Source organism: Callospermophilus lateralis, unplaced genomic scaffold, assembly GCF_048772815.1.
Source record: "Callospermophilus lateralis isolate mCalLat2 unplaced genomic scaffold, mCalLat2.hap1 Scaffold_997, whole genome shotgun sequence".
In the NCBI taxonomy this organism is placed as follows: Eukaryota; Metazoa; Chordata; class Mammalia; order Rodentia; family Sciuridae; genus Callospermophilus; species Callospermophilus lateralis.
The window spans coordinates 103,334-117,179 of NW_027518176.1; the positions used below are offsets into that span (position 1 = coordinate 103,334).

At 33.9% G+C, this 13,846-nt stretch overlaps 1 pseudogene; it reads right to left on the minus strand.

The window, feature by feature from the left end:
• LOC143641369 (cadherin-12-like) overlaps positions 1 to 13,846 on the minus strand; it is an 89,703-nt pseudogene that overhangs the window by 31,476 nt on the left and 44,381 nt on the right.

Sequence of the window (13,846 nt, forward strand, 5' to 3'; positions counted from 1 at the left end):
AATGGTTCCCCCACACCTGGAAGCTAATGAGTAATGAGCAATATTAAGGCTTATTTCAAATGTTAAAAAAAACCTTGAGATAATGTACTAAATTGTTCAGAAGGTTGTTTTCTTAGCACCTGCTGGAATACTACAGGATTTTCTTTAGCATCATTGCTGGAGTTCCTGCCTTTGTCCCAGTGCCGGTGAGGACGAGGGTGGAAGAATTTCCAGTGTTGCTGAGAACCAAACAAGACTTCGGATCAAGCTAGCTGCCTGCAGAACTTACCTGGACTGTGATTTAAGCTAGCTGCCTGCACAACTAACCTGGACTGTGATTTACCTGAACTGTGAGTTAATCTATTGAGACACTGCTTTACCTGGACTGAGACAACAAACTGTAATCTACAACAAATTGTAACTCGATATCTTTGCTAACAGTGTCATTGCTGGTATTATTTTTCCAAGGGCTCCTTGCATGGAGCCATCAATTGGCTTGGAATTGTGGCATTTTGTATCCTCCCCTTCTGCTTGTAGCAGATTATTTATGGTGTTTGTGTAAAAATCACTATGGTTGTTATTTAAATTAAACAAAAGGGGGAAATGTTAGGGTCTGTAAACAAGTCAAGATGGTGCCTGGCATTTTGCCAGAGGGAGTGGTTTGTGAAGTAACTCCAGCGAGCCATTAAGTGTGGAGATTCCTTATTGGTTGACTGCTGTATCTAATTTATGTTAATTAAGATAAGCTGTGGGGAATGTGCATATACCGCTCCTATCCTACAATAAACAATGGCTCCCACTCCTGCTGTATCAGTCTACACAAGTTCCTTGTCACCCTCAGGTTATTTTGCTGCAGCCGAACCCCGGCAATAATATTCAATTAATACGGTAGATTCCAAATAAGATAACATAGCTTGTATATATTTCCTGTAGGTGATTCAATCTCTTTTCTTTCCCACTGCCTTTTAAATTATTTAAAAGTAGAGACTAGTTTTGTTCATTTTTCTGTTACCAACTGCCTGGGATAGTAATCTCCACAGACAACTTGCAACTTACATTTTGCACTTAATTTGATGCACAGAAACAATTATTCCAGTTTATATGACAGCCAAATATTTCCACTAGAAGGCAATAAGAAATTTTAACATGTTTTATTCAGGAAAACCAATTTATTTTTCTGATTTGCAGAAGAATTCATTAGCTTTAATACTCAAATTCCTAAATCCCAGAAAAAACTTCACATTCCCAGACAAAATAAAAATTTACCATTTTACTTATACTTAATACTTGGAGACATGTCATAATTTACAAATTTGATTCAAACAGAAATACAACTTTGTGTAGTTAATTACATACATTTTAAGTTTTTTGACAACATATTAAATATTCAATGATTTGCATAATGTATGCATAAAATAATATGTCAGGCTGAGGACTTAACTCAGTAATATAGTACTTCCCTAGAATGCACAAGGCCTTAAATTCAGTCTACAAAACAAATAAAACCTCTAAATAAATAATAATGTGTCTACAACATCCTGTATTTTGTTACCATAGTAAGCAAATTTCATTTACTTTGCTCAGTCTGACACTGACATATAAGTGCACTACATAAATTGACTATTACTGAAATGCAATGAAATAGTTTGAAGAACACTTGTTTTCTGGACAGAGTGAGTGATGTAAAATATCACTCATTCTTTTTACAGTTAGGTGTGAAATCTTTCTTTCTAATGCACACTATTCTTCATTTCTACAAAATTTGGAAAATAATATGTACCCGACTGTGTAACTGTCTTGTTAAAAAGATAAAATGTGTTGCTTTGACCCAGAATCACACGTGTCAACTTGCACTGTGTGTTTTTGTGTGTGTGTTTTCCGTTTCCTCTGTCTGTCAACATTATTTCATTTAATTTCCAGATAAAATATACTTCCATACCCACAAACTTATGCTTAGTTCTAGCATCAAGTTATGCTATACATTATCTTCAACTTTAAAATACCTGAACTACGAAGCTCCGCACAAATCTCTCAAACACAAACCATGAGCACAGATTCTCAGGCTCTGTATTATAAATGGTTTCTGTGTTTGGCTCTCATTCACCATTTTATGTCACCCAGTTTTTAGATTGTCCCCTGGTGACATTTGGTACCCTTTTCTCTGGATGTTCTCCTATGAGGAAGCCCCCTGACTTCTGGAATATGGCTGAAACTTATACAGACTAGTATTTTTCTGATGTCCTGCCTTCACATGACTGACTGAATCCAGTGCCCAATGAAAGAGTAAATGTTGAACAAGAGCTATCATTTTTTTATTGTGATATTTTACCCAATATAACAATTGGGAGACCAGTAGCAGAAAAAATAATTGCCATGATCTGACAATGAAACCACAACTATAATTTTTGAACATTTCAAGAAGACACGGCATAGTTTCTAAATATAGAAGGGCTTTTCAGGAGATATACGTTCCTAGAGACAACAATCACACACTTTGAGTTTCCAAGAGTCTTCATTAAAATCTAAGGATAGATTGATATTTACTTGCAACTAATCCCAGCAGTACCCTTTTCAATAAACAAGAGACATAACAATAAAGTATGTTTGTACCATCTTCTACTTACTCAGTAATAGTTGAGATTTAAATGAAAAACTAAATACTTATGATATATAAAACAATTCATACAATTTTTCAATGACTATTGCAAAGAAAACTGGTTTAACAATTGAATAGAAATAAATTAAAAAAAAAAAAAAAAACAGTAACCTGACCTGTGAAGGCTACCTGATAGAGTACAGTTTTTATTACTTCTTTGTAAATGAGTTTTTAGAAATGCCTCAAAAACTTTTATTCTCTTCATTAGGTAAGCATTCCCCTTAAAATTCTTTCTTTTAATTTACCTAAATAACTTCCTCTGAGTTAATGGAAATGCTAACTTTGACCCTGTCCTAATTCTCAAAACATTTTGTAAAAAGTACTTGATGGTATTGAACTATACTAAAACTATTACATCTTATACTTAGGTAATAAAATGTAAAAATAATAATTCAGGTCAATGTAGAAAACAGTCTTTTGTTTAGGTAATTATTATATATCAAAATCTCTTCATTCTTATCTCTAAGTTGCTAATATTTTGTTGTTGTTGTTGTTGTTGTTGTTGTTGTTGTTGTTGCTTTTGTGTTTGGACAGCTAATGAAATGAAAGTCAATTGAATCTATTTGCAGAAACATTTTAATGAAAACTTCAGCCATATACATCAACACTCAGAGTGTAATTGCTTCCTTAACAATAACAATTAAGCTTTAAACTTTTTTCTTAGAGATCTCAGTGTTTATATGAACCTTTTTAGGCAAATATAAGTTTAAAAAGGTTCATATAAACACTGAGATCTTTATTTCTTTCATTTATTTATTTCTTTATCTTATATTTCTCCTTATTTTTAAATTTTTCTTAATAAATTCAAAGTTGTATCTCAGTTTGGATAGTTGATTGTTTGTTTTAGATGTTTAATGACAAACTAAACACATTATAAAGTTAGAATGGTTAAATAGTTGGCACTCTTGCTGGGACATGGGACACAGTGAAAGGGGAGGCTAAGGAAGAAGGACTGTAAGTTTCAGGCCAGCCCAGGAAGTTCATTGAAACCTTGTATCAAAATAAAATAAAAAGAACTAGGGACATAGCTTAGTTGCAAAAACACCCTGGGTTCAAGAGAGTATTAGAGAGTAACACACACACACACACACACACAGAAATGTTTCACTTCTTTGTTTAAATATCTCATTTGGATATAAGTAATATGCTTAGAATAGGTGTCTAAAGAGGTATAAATATAAAATGTGTTAATAAAATTATATATATATATATATATATATATATATATATATATATATATATGTATGTATGTATATATATTAGAGAGAGAGAGAAAATTTTAATATTTATTTTTTAGTTTTCGGTGGACACAATATCTTTGTATGTGGTGCTGAGGATCGAACCCGGGCGGCACACATGCCAGGCGAGCACGCAACCGCTTGAGCCACATCCCCAGCCCCTAAAATTATATTTGTTATGTATTCATTTTCCTTTAATTTTCTCATACTTTCCTTTTTTTTTGTTTGGTATTGAGGATTGAACCCAGAGATGCTTTACCATTGAACTATATGAACTATATTTTCATTCCTTTTAAGTTAAGACAGAGTCTCACTAAGTTGTCCAGAATAGCTTTAAAATTGCCACCCTTCTGCCTCTGCCTCCTGAGTACCTGGGATTACAGTTGTGCACCAAAGTGACAGGCCTGTTTTTGTTGTTGTTGTTGTGGTTGTTTGTTGTTTGTTTTTTTCTTAAACAGTCACACATTGTATTCTAACTATGAATCTTTTGATACATGTGCATGTCAGTGTTCAGACTCCCCTGTACTCTGCCATTCTCTTGTTCTATGTGGACCATGTATTTTGTCTTTAGATACTCTCAGAAAAAGATTTTTTTTTCTTTAAAAAAACATCATCTGTTCCCAGAGCATTATATGTGACCATTTGTTCAATTTGTTGAGACCTTGAAGCAGCTTGCTGTAATGGTGGAAAATGTGGTTTACACCAATACTAAGCTTGGGTTCTGAACTTGATGTCTTGAATATAAAACACAGGTTCTCAGCTTTGTTATGTATTGAAACATACAGATAGCAGGGTTTGATAATACAAATAAAGAATGTGCTTAATAAATGTAGGCATTTCATCCCTAGAAATATTTCTGACTCTGGATCTTATGCGTCCTTCATTGGGCCGTGGTTCTCAATTCAATCCAGCTATTTTCTGAATTCCCTGCAGCACTAAATGCATGTTTTGCCTTTGCTCGTGGTGTTCCTATGAAGGGTCCTCAAGTCCTTATGAGTGACATCCATCACTTCTTTCCTACAAAATCCTCCTGTGTTATTTCTTTTGTCTAACCTACATGTTTAAATTGATGTTAATGTTGGTTTCTCAAAAATGAAAATAGCAAAACAAGAGTTTTGTATTTTGTTTTGTTGAGTACATAAGAAGTTCCTTTCATTAGAGTTTATCAGTGAGTTCCCTGTTCAGTCATAGGGCCTTGTACTTACATGGGTGCACTGTATTATTTTATAAGAACATCTGACTGCTCTTATTAACAATATCCAGGCTAGAGGGTAGACATGGAATTTCTTAATTTATATCAATGAGTGTTAAACATACTTATCCTGAAGTACTTTCCAGATAGCTTCATCATAACTACTTCATATTAGTGCCTTGAAGTAGTATGTTTGTTCATGTCATCATTAATTTTATTTACTGTCTCTAGGAGCCACAGCAAAATGGTCTGGATCTGTTTGCTATTTTATCTAAAGCAATTTACCATTTGTGTCTTAAAAGCTTATATTATGTTTTAAAGAATTTTTTATTTCTTTTATTTCTTCTAAGTAAGCTTGATTTCCTACAAAACTAGACATGTGTACTCTTTAGTTAATTTACACTAAAATTATTCACATTCTAATAATTCATTGAATGGTTTATGACAGATTATTTCATGGACTAATTTCTTTAATTTTCTAATGATTATTGACTTTTACCGTATTTTTTCAGGAAAATATATGATGATTATTTACTATGCATTTAAAATAACTAATTATTATAGGTCAAACACATACATACACAATTTCAAATTAGTGTGACAAAATAATTATTCTCCAAAAGCAACTGAAGAAATTATAGAGAGAATGAATGGAGCCAAGTGTTGTGGTACACGCCCATAGTCCCAGCAGCTCAGGAGGCTGAGGCAAGAGGAGCACAAAGTTAAAGCCAGTCTTAGCAAAGGTGAGGCACTAAGCAACTCCTGTCTCTAAATAAAATACAAAATAGGGCAGGGGATGTGTCTCAGTGGTTGAGTACCTCTGAGTTCAATCCCTGTTACCATCACCCTGCACACACACACACACAAACACACACACACACACACACACACACACACACACACACACAAGGTAGAAAAGAAAAGAAAGAGAATGGAAAGGGTTTTTTAAATGTTTGCTCCCTCAGCACTTGGAGATAAAGCAAGTAACCTGAACTACTACAAAAGTAAAGCATAGCAATTCAGGTCCATGATACATCCCATGTTCACCTGGGTGGTCAGAACTCCTGAGGAGTTACCTAAGGCAAAACAGGTTGGCCTCTGAAATAAATCACCATCCTTTCCATTACAGTGACACTGCGTAATTGAATGTATTACTAAACTAATATAAAATTTCTTTGTAAATTAAAGCTAATTCTTTGGCTATTTGTTCCAAGGCTTATAATAATGAGAACTTGGGGATCTAGCTGTATTTCTTCAAATCTTTTGCCATCCTTTCTGAAGACATGATTTGATCTTCTGGTATCTTGATTTCTCTCTCTGTAAAATAATATGAGCTATTCTATTGTGTGTGATGTGAGACATGTGCACATTCCAGAACTAGTACAAATTAAATATGATGATATCATTATATGTTGATAGTCGCTTGCTACCAATATAAATAAATCCTTATTTGGATATAAGGTTTGAGGGAACAGAATTTTTTTTTCCTAGTGAAAACAAAATAAGCAATGCATGCTTGTAAGAGTGTTGTTGTCATTTTGTATTGTCAACTAGAAATATGGTATATGAGCAAGATTCAGAAGGACCAATAACATGATAAGAGCATGTCTACAACAAGTATACCTTATTGTCTCCCAGGGGCGGGTTCCTGCTGAGTTTACAAGCAATGGTTACCCAAGGTGATTAGGTGAGATCACAGTTATGAAAATCAAATCACTGATAAGTTTTAAAATGCATTTGAACAATTATGAAGACATGATTTAGCACCACTTTTTTATTGTTCAAAAAAATCACATTCCCTATCACTAAAATAATTTCTTATACTCCACTTCTTTTCCTTCATCCTAGACTTCTGCTTTCACAGGTACCAAAAGAATATGCATATTTCATTGCCAATTCCAAATTACTGAAAGAACATTTAAGAGACATAGCGTAGTGGAAGGAAGTTACCTCCATCATTGGGAGCAAGGCTATGACAGGGATAGTGAGAACAGGACTTTTTTTCTTTGGTTTTCTGGTCACCCCGAGGTGGACAGACATTCTATGCCCCAATTTTCCACTGCATAAGATACTGAGATGCCACAAGTCAAAAGCATCTTGGCCAAGAATCTGTGAACTGAAATTGTAAGCCCAAATAAGTCATCTTTCATTTAAGTTTATTTTTCTCATGTATTCTGTGACTTTGATGAAGAGCTGACTAACATGGTACTATTTAACAATAACCCCCAAAATGTGCAAGTGAAAACCTACTTGATTCAATACTTTTATTGAACAAGCTTTAAATGCAATATACAAAGTTAATATTTTTGAAGTAAAACATGTATCCTAATATGCAATGCAATGTTATTAATAAAATGTAGTATGCATATGCTTATGAATATATGAAAGGGCATTTTTCCAAATCTATCCTAAGCAGAGGTGTGTGTGTGTGTGTGTGTGTGTGTGTGTGTGTGTGTGTGTGTGTTGGCCTTTTTTTCTTAAGGGCTTACATACATGAGGATTTTGATATTATATTTATAGAACTTATGCTCTAATGTCATAGCAAAAGGAAGTTTGATCAATCTCTTCTCAGAAAAATTAATTTCCTCCCCCACTCTTTTTTTCCCTTTGTGTAAAATGATTATCTGTTCTTAGCTTCTATAAATGCAGTTAATGAAAGCTATATGCCATCAGCATATTTGCAAGTAGACTTCATACAAAAACCAATTTCAGAAAAATAATTCTCTTGAGGGTCCTAAATCTTAAGGATAGCATAGTTGTGACAAATTCAAATAAGGCAAACTCCCCAGAGATTAACACATTCAGCTGTTACTGCAGTTTCTAAATTAGTGTCCCCTTTAATGCATGTTTGCCTTGAGTTTCTTTGAAGTATTTCAAATCAAGTCCTGTCTGCTTTTTCTCTTTGGTCCACCAATATTTATACACAATATCTTTATGTTTTTCATTTAACATTTTTGGAGTTGTTTCTTCTCATTTGATTCTGCAGGTTTTCAAGTGATGTAAGAATTCATAATATATCTTTTACTGGAAATTAGTTTCAACTATTGTAAATAGTTAGCTCTTCCTAACTTAATAAAATAATCCACGAAGAATAGTTTATGGCATAGAAACCAACACACTATTTGTTTCTTATTGTAAACTTGAAACATATTTCCTTTTCTAGAGTCCAGTTGGTTTTATGACTCTAGTAAGTTTTTCCTGTATTATATTTTATCAGTTAGTAGAAGAGAATTATTTCTGTTTTCATGACCACTTTTTATTTTAAAATACTGTGATTCAGATCACAGTATTCAGATACTGTGATCTTAAGGAAAAGTAGTACCTATAAAACTTTATAAAATATTTATTAAGATAAAATATTTAATACTTTTTAGAACTGCAGCCTTATCTCTTTACTTTGTATTTGCAATGTGAATTTTAATTATATATATATATATATATATATATATATATATATATATATATATATTCTTAGAATCATTTAAAGAGTGTATGCACTACAAGAATTTGTTATATATAATGATATATGGTCATGATCCATAAAAAATATATATGCAGTGTTTCTTAGAAGCAAGTCCTATTAATTAATTACTGAGTTTCCCATGTATTGTTCTATATTTGTAAACAAAATATTTAATCATTTTGATTTTTGCATCATACAGAAAATATTTATAAATGAATAGTTTGCTATTTGGTTGTAGTTTATAATATAGAAATCAAGTCATTAATTTAACCAATATTTATTTATCTACCCCTATGTTCTAGGTAATTGTATTAGTCAGCTGTGTATTGCTTTGAGCAAAATAACTCTCAAGAATAATTTAGAGTAGAAAAAATTATTTTGGGATCACAGTTTCAAAACTTCAGTTTATAGTTGGCCAACTCCATTGCTCTAAACTTATGATGTAGCAGAAGAAAGTCACAAAACCTATGGCAGTCAGAAATGAGGGGCAGGAAGAGAAAGGGAGGGAGGAAGAGCATAGAGACAAATATATTATTATAATTATATATATGTAATATGATGTTATATATAATATAATACAATTCAAGAACCAGGCTTCCAGTGGCATTCTGTATTGTATTGTATATAATATTATATACAATACAATATATATAATATAATACAATACAATTTTTTATGGATCATCACCATATATCTTTATATAAAACAAATTCTTATAGTGCACATATTCTTTAAATAAATATATATATTATAATTACATATATAATATAATATATGTATCATATTATATATAATACAATACAGAAACCAGACTTCCTTTAGCTATGCCCCGTCTGCCTACAGTTACCACCCAATAATCCACTCAAGTTATTATTCCATTAAATATATTAATCCACCAATTATCTTCTAGCCCTAATCACTGTCAAAAATCCCTACCTCTGAACCACTGCTTCATGGAGTGAAGTTTCTAGAACAAATTATAACATTAATGTTTGAGGTATGTGGGATTCATCAAGACCAATGCAGAAGAGAGGGGATTGGTGGATTGTGATCATATCTCAGCTACTATTAAGACTGATACAGAAGAATTGTGAATTTAGGTCAAGCTTGGGCAACATAATAGAACCCTGACTCCAAATATAAATAAATAGATAGATAGATAGATAGATAGATAGATAGATAGATAGATAGATAAAAATCCAGTGAAGAGCAGTATCTGGCCTTCTGAACTTTATATGCTGAAGGAAAAGTAACAAATCACATATGCAGCTCATAGAATGTGGCAGATTAATCTAGAAATATTTTATACCACCACTTATTTTAATCATCACAAAATTCCTGCTAAGGAAGATAAAAAAATAGAATGGACATTTTTTGAACATGTAGTATCTCCCCATCCAATTTTATCAATAATTAAAATAAATTTTATCTGTTGCCTTAGCATGCCATATGGGAAGCTTGGCTTCACTTTTGTGTCTCTTCCCACATGTGCTTTGTGGATAAATGTGTATTTTTGCCCATCTGATTAAATTTCTGGTGTATTGAAAAAGTAGCTAGTAATAGGTACACATGTTGCAGTCAGACTTGCCTCACTAGAAATTATTTTTATGACCTTTATTGTAACATGTTCTACCACAAAGGGTAGACAATACTAGGGGCAGAAGAAGAGAGCATTAAAAGGCAAAGGCTGGAAGAACAAAGGGGAAAATATTTACAAATTAAACTAAGACTACTAGGGAACTGTGTGGTAAGTTTGCCAGGCAGAAAATCAAAGCCAATCTTTCTTTGAAGCTGGTTTAGTCCTTGGTGATGATATTACTTCTGGCTTTACTGTGCTCAGTGTAATGATAAGAATAATAGCAGTAATAAAATATCCAGAATAAAAGATTAACACTACTAAATTTTACCTTGCATAGTAACACTGTTAAAAGATATTAAACAAAGAAAAAAAAACAAATAGATTGTACCCTAATGTGTCAAATAATTATATATTTGATATTTAGTTTTCAGAACATATTTTCACTATCATTGTTAAGTGAGCAAACATGTTTTTACACCAAACGAAGATGACTCAACAGGATATTTCCACAACTGGCATGATTCAAGTTTGTTGTTTACTCCATGAACATGGACCAGTTTCATGTTTTCAAAACAATTCTGTCTTTCGACAACTCTCACAGAATCAATTAGATCCATCTTCATCTTGGAAGCAGGCACTACTCATTAGAAGAAAGACTAGGGTGTGACTTTAAAATAAAGTGGCATTGCCCTGACTCCTATGACATAAACAATGAAACTTGAAAGCCCACTTGTGCAGGATAATTTCTCTGAAATGTATCTTTCTTTTCCTTCTCATACCAGGATCATTAATTTGACAATTTTCCTGGGTTTGAAACTGTCCCTTTACCTAAGGATGTGTTCTACTTATGTAATCTTTAAATTTTTCTGTGTGAAAGGGTTTTGAAGTGCTGCATTAGAAGGACAACTTTTGTTAATGTTTTTTGTATCATCATGTAATTCAACAATTAAAAAATTGAATGTGATTTCGACATATGCAATTGGACTGTTACCCCAATTCTCTTTTATTAAATTGTATAGAGTTTTAATCAGTGTTTTTTTCAATGTTTTCATTATTTTTTGTTACAATCTTCAGTATTTCTTTAATAGCTTTACACATTTATTAAAAAAACTATAATTTTGTTTGCAAGGCATTTTCTACTCATTCTCTTTAGATTAACTGGAACTGAAACATGTTGCAATGTTGACATGCAGAAAAACAGCCTGAGCCCCATGAGTAAACTGGCCAGTACTTGACCTGAAAAGTAAGGTATGCTCATTACTATAATTTTTCTCCCTTTTTGTGAGACAGATGTGCTTCTTTTAGAGTTCTGTCCTTATCACAGATGTGCTATAGAAAATAAAGAATCTGTTGTGATCTGAGTGGCCATGCTCCCCTTGTATATATATTGATGTTGTAACCTGCAATGTAATGGTATTACAGGTCAGCATTTTGTGGAGTATTTAGGTTCAGAGGTGAAACCCTTATAAATGGTATTAGGGACCTTTGCATTTCTATAAATTATGGGCATTCAGAGTCAACCTGCATAAGGCACAGAAAGAAGAAAAGAAGTATAAAGAAAGTTTCTGTCTACTTAGAGAACAGGTATGAAATCACCAACAAGTGTTGTAGAAGGTAGATGGTAAAACCATTCTGTTGAAGTTCAGAGAGAAATAAAGAACCTACTAGGAACTGGAGGAAAGGCAATATTTATTATCAAAGATCAAAGAACTTGGGAAAGTGTGTTCACAGTCTAGCATTTTGTGGAACATATAACTTTCAAGGTGTGAAACTTACTATTTAGCTGAGTTTTCTACACAAAATGTTGGAGAAGAAACTTGGTTCATTCTAATTACTTACAGCAAAACGTGGAGGGAGATTAACTAAAGATGGAATGGTTAAGCCAGTGGAAATCATAATCTTAAAATGTGGAAATAGCTCATCCATACTGTAAAACATGAGAAAGTGTGTTTAGAAGAGCACAGTAGGGGTTGGCAGACTACTAATTTGATAAAGGGATTCCTGTGGGTGTGAGCAACAGACTCTAACCACCATAACAACAAAAGCCAGGAGTAAAGATGTCATCACAGCAGCAGCAGCTCTGCCAAAAAAAACTGAAGAAACCAGTGAGAAAAACAAAAGAAGGCTGGCAGACTTCCAAAGCCCTACAGTACCTTCAACTGAGAACATGTGCTTTCCTTAGTTCAAAAGAAGGACTCCAACATAATCTAACCTCCCTAGGGCTAGGGTCATGGCTGCCTTCCCAGTGATTTCACAGTGCAAGATCAATGCCTGTAGAGCCAAAGGGTGAGGATGCCAAATAGAGGGCTGGGAGGCCACCTTCCTACATGGGTAGGGCCAACATAGAGAGCAACAGCATGTGTAGAGTCCTGCTCAGGAGTAGGGGTGATGTTAGCACCCTGATGAGTGCAAAAGCCTGGAGCTCTGCCCCAGTGGTCCAGGAGGGCAGAGGACTGACCGAGAGAAGGTTTATTCTTAAATCTTAGGGCTGAAGGGAGTCTGGCCTGCTGCAGTACACATTCACATAGGACTTGTCATCACTTTTGCATTGCCTGCTTTTCCCTTTTTGAATGGTGATGTCTGACCTAGGTCACAGAATTGTATTTTGGGAATACATAACTTGTTTGGTTTCATTGGTTCATAGCTGGAGGGAATTTTTGCCTCAGCATGAATCTTACCTTGAATCTCAACCATATTTGGTTTAGATATTATTTAGCTAGACTTTGTACTTTAGACTCAAATGATTATGTTGGAATAATTTGAGACTTTGGGAGCTCTGGGGAAGGAATGAACACATTTTGAAGGTGAGGACAAGAATCTTGATAGGTCAGAATGGAATGTTAAGGACATAGTGCTTGTGAACATCTCACCCCCTTAAGTCATGATACAAAATCTGAATCTCCAATATGATGGTATTAAGAGATGGTGGTGATTAAGCTGTGTGAGTGGGGCCCACATGCTCCTAAACAGTGGACCACAGAGAACTTTCTGTCTCTTTCTGCCTCATGACCACTGAAGAAGATGACCACCATCTTCTAAATATTCACCAGATACCAGACTTGCTGGCACCTGGATTTTGAAAGTTACGGCCTCCAGAAATCTGGGAAATAAATGTTTATTGTTTAATTCACCCAGTCTGTGGTAATCTAAGACTACAGCCTAGACTGACTGAGCACCCCATGGGATAGATTCAGATGAATACAATAAAAAAATACATGCTTTCAAACCACTTCTTCAGATTGTGCTATCTACAGTGATGTGCTTTCTACCACTGAATACATGACACAAATTTTTGGTATTTACTTACCACATGTCATAAAATCTTAAGAGATATGTTTATTCCTCTCTATATCAATAGAGTATTTTTGTTTTAAAAGACTACATAATGTTTTCTTAATTTGGTCCAGAATAGCTTTTATTGCTGTTCTTTATTGGTTCTCAAGAGTTGAAGATGTGTAAGGTCGGTTAGCAAACAATAGAATATGGGAGAAAGTCTCAATCCTATTGCAGGATCAATGTAAGGAAAGGAAATTTTATCATCCATCCACAGTGCTATTGTAAGTTATAGCTTTATGGGAGGGAGGGAAAGAGGAAGAGAGGAAGAGAAGGAGAGAGAGAGAGAGAGAGAGAGAGAGAGAGAGAGATTGATTGATTAGTGAGGAGGTATTGATAGGAAAGAGCTCTGTGCAAAGTCTGGGTTCGGGTCAGTTAGCAAACAACAGAATATGGAAGGAAGTCT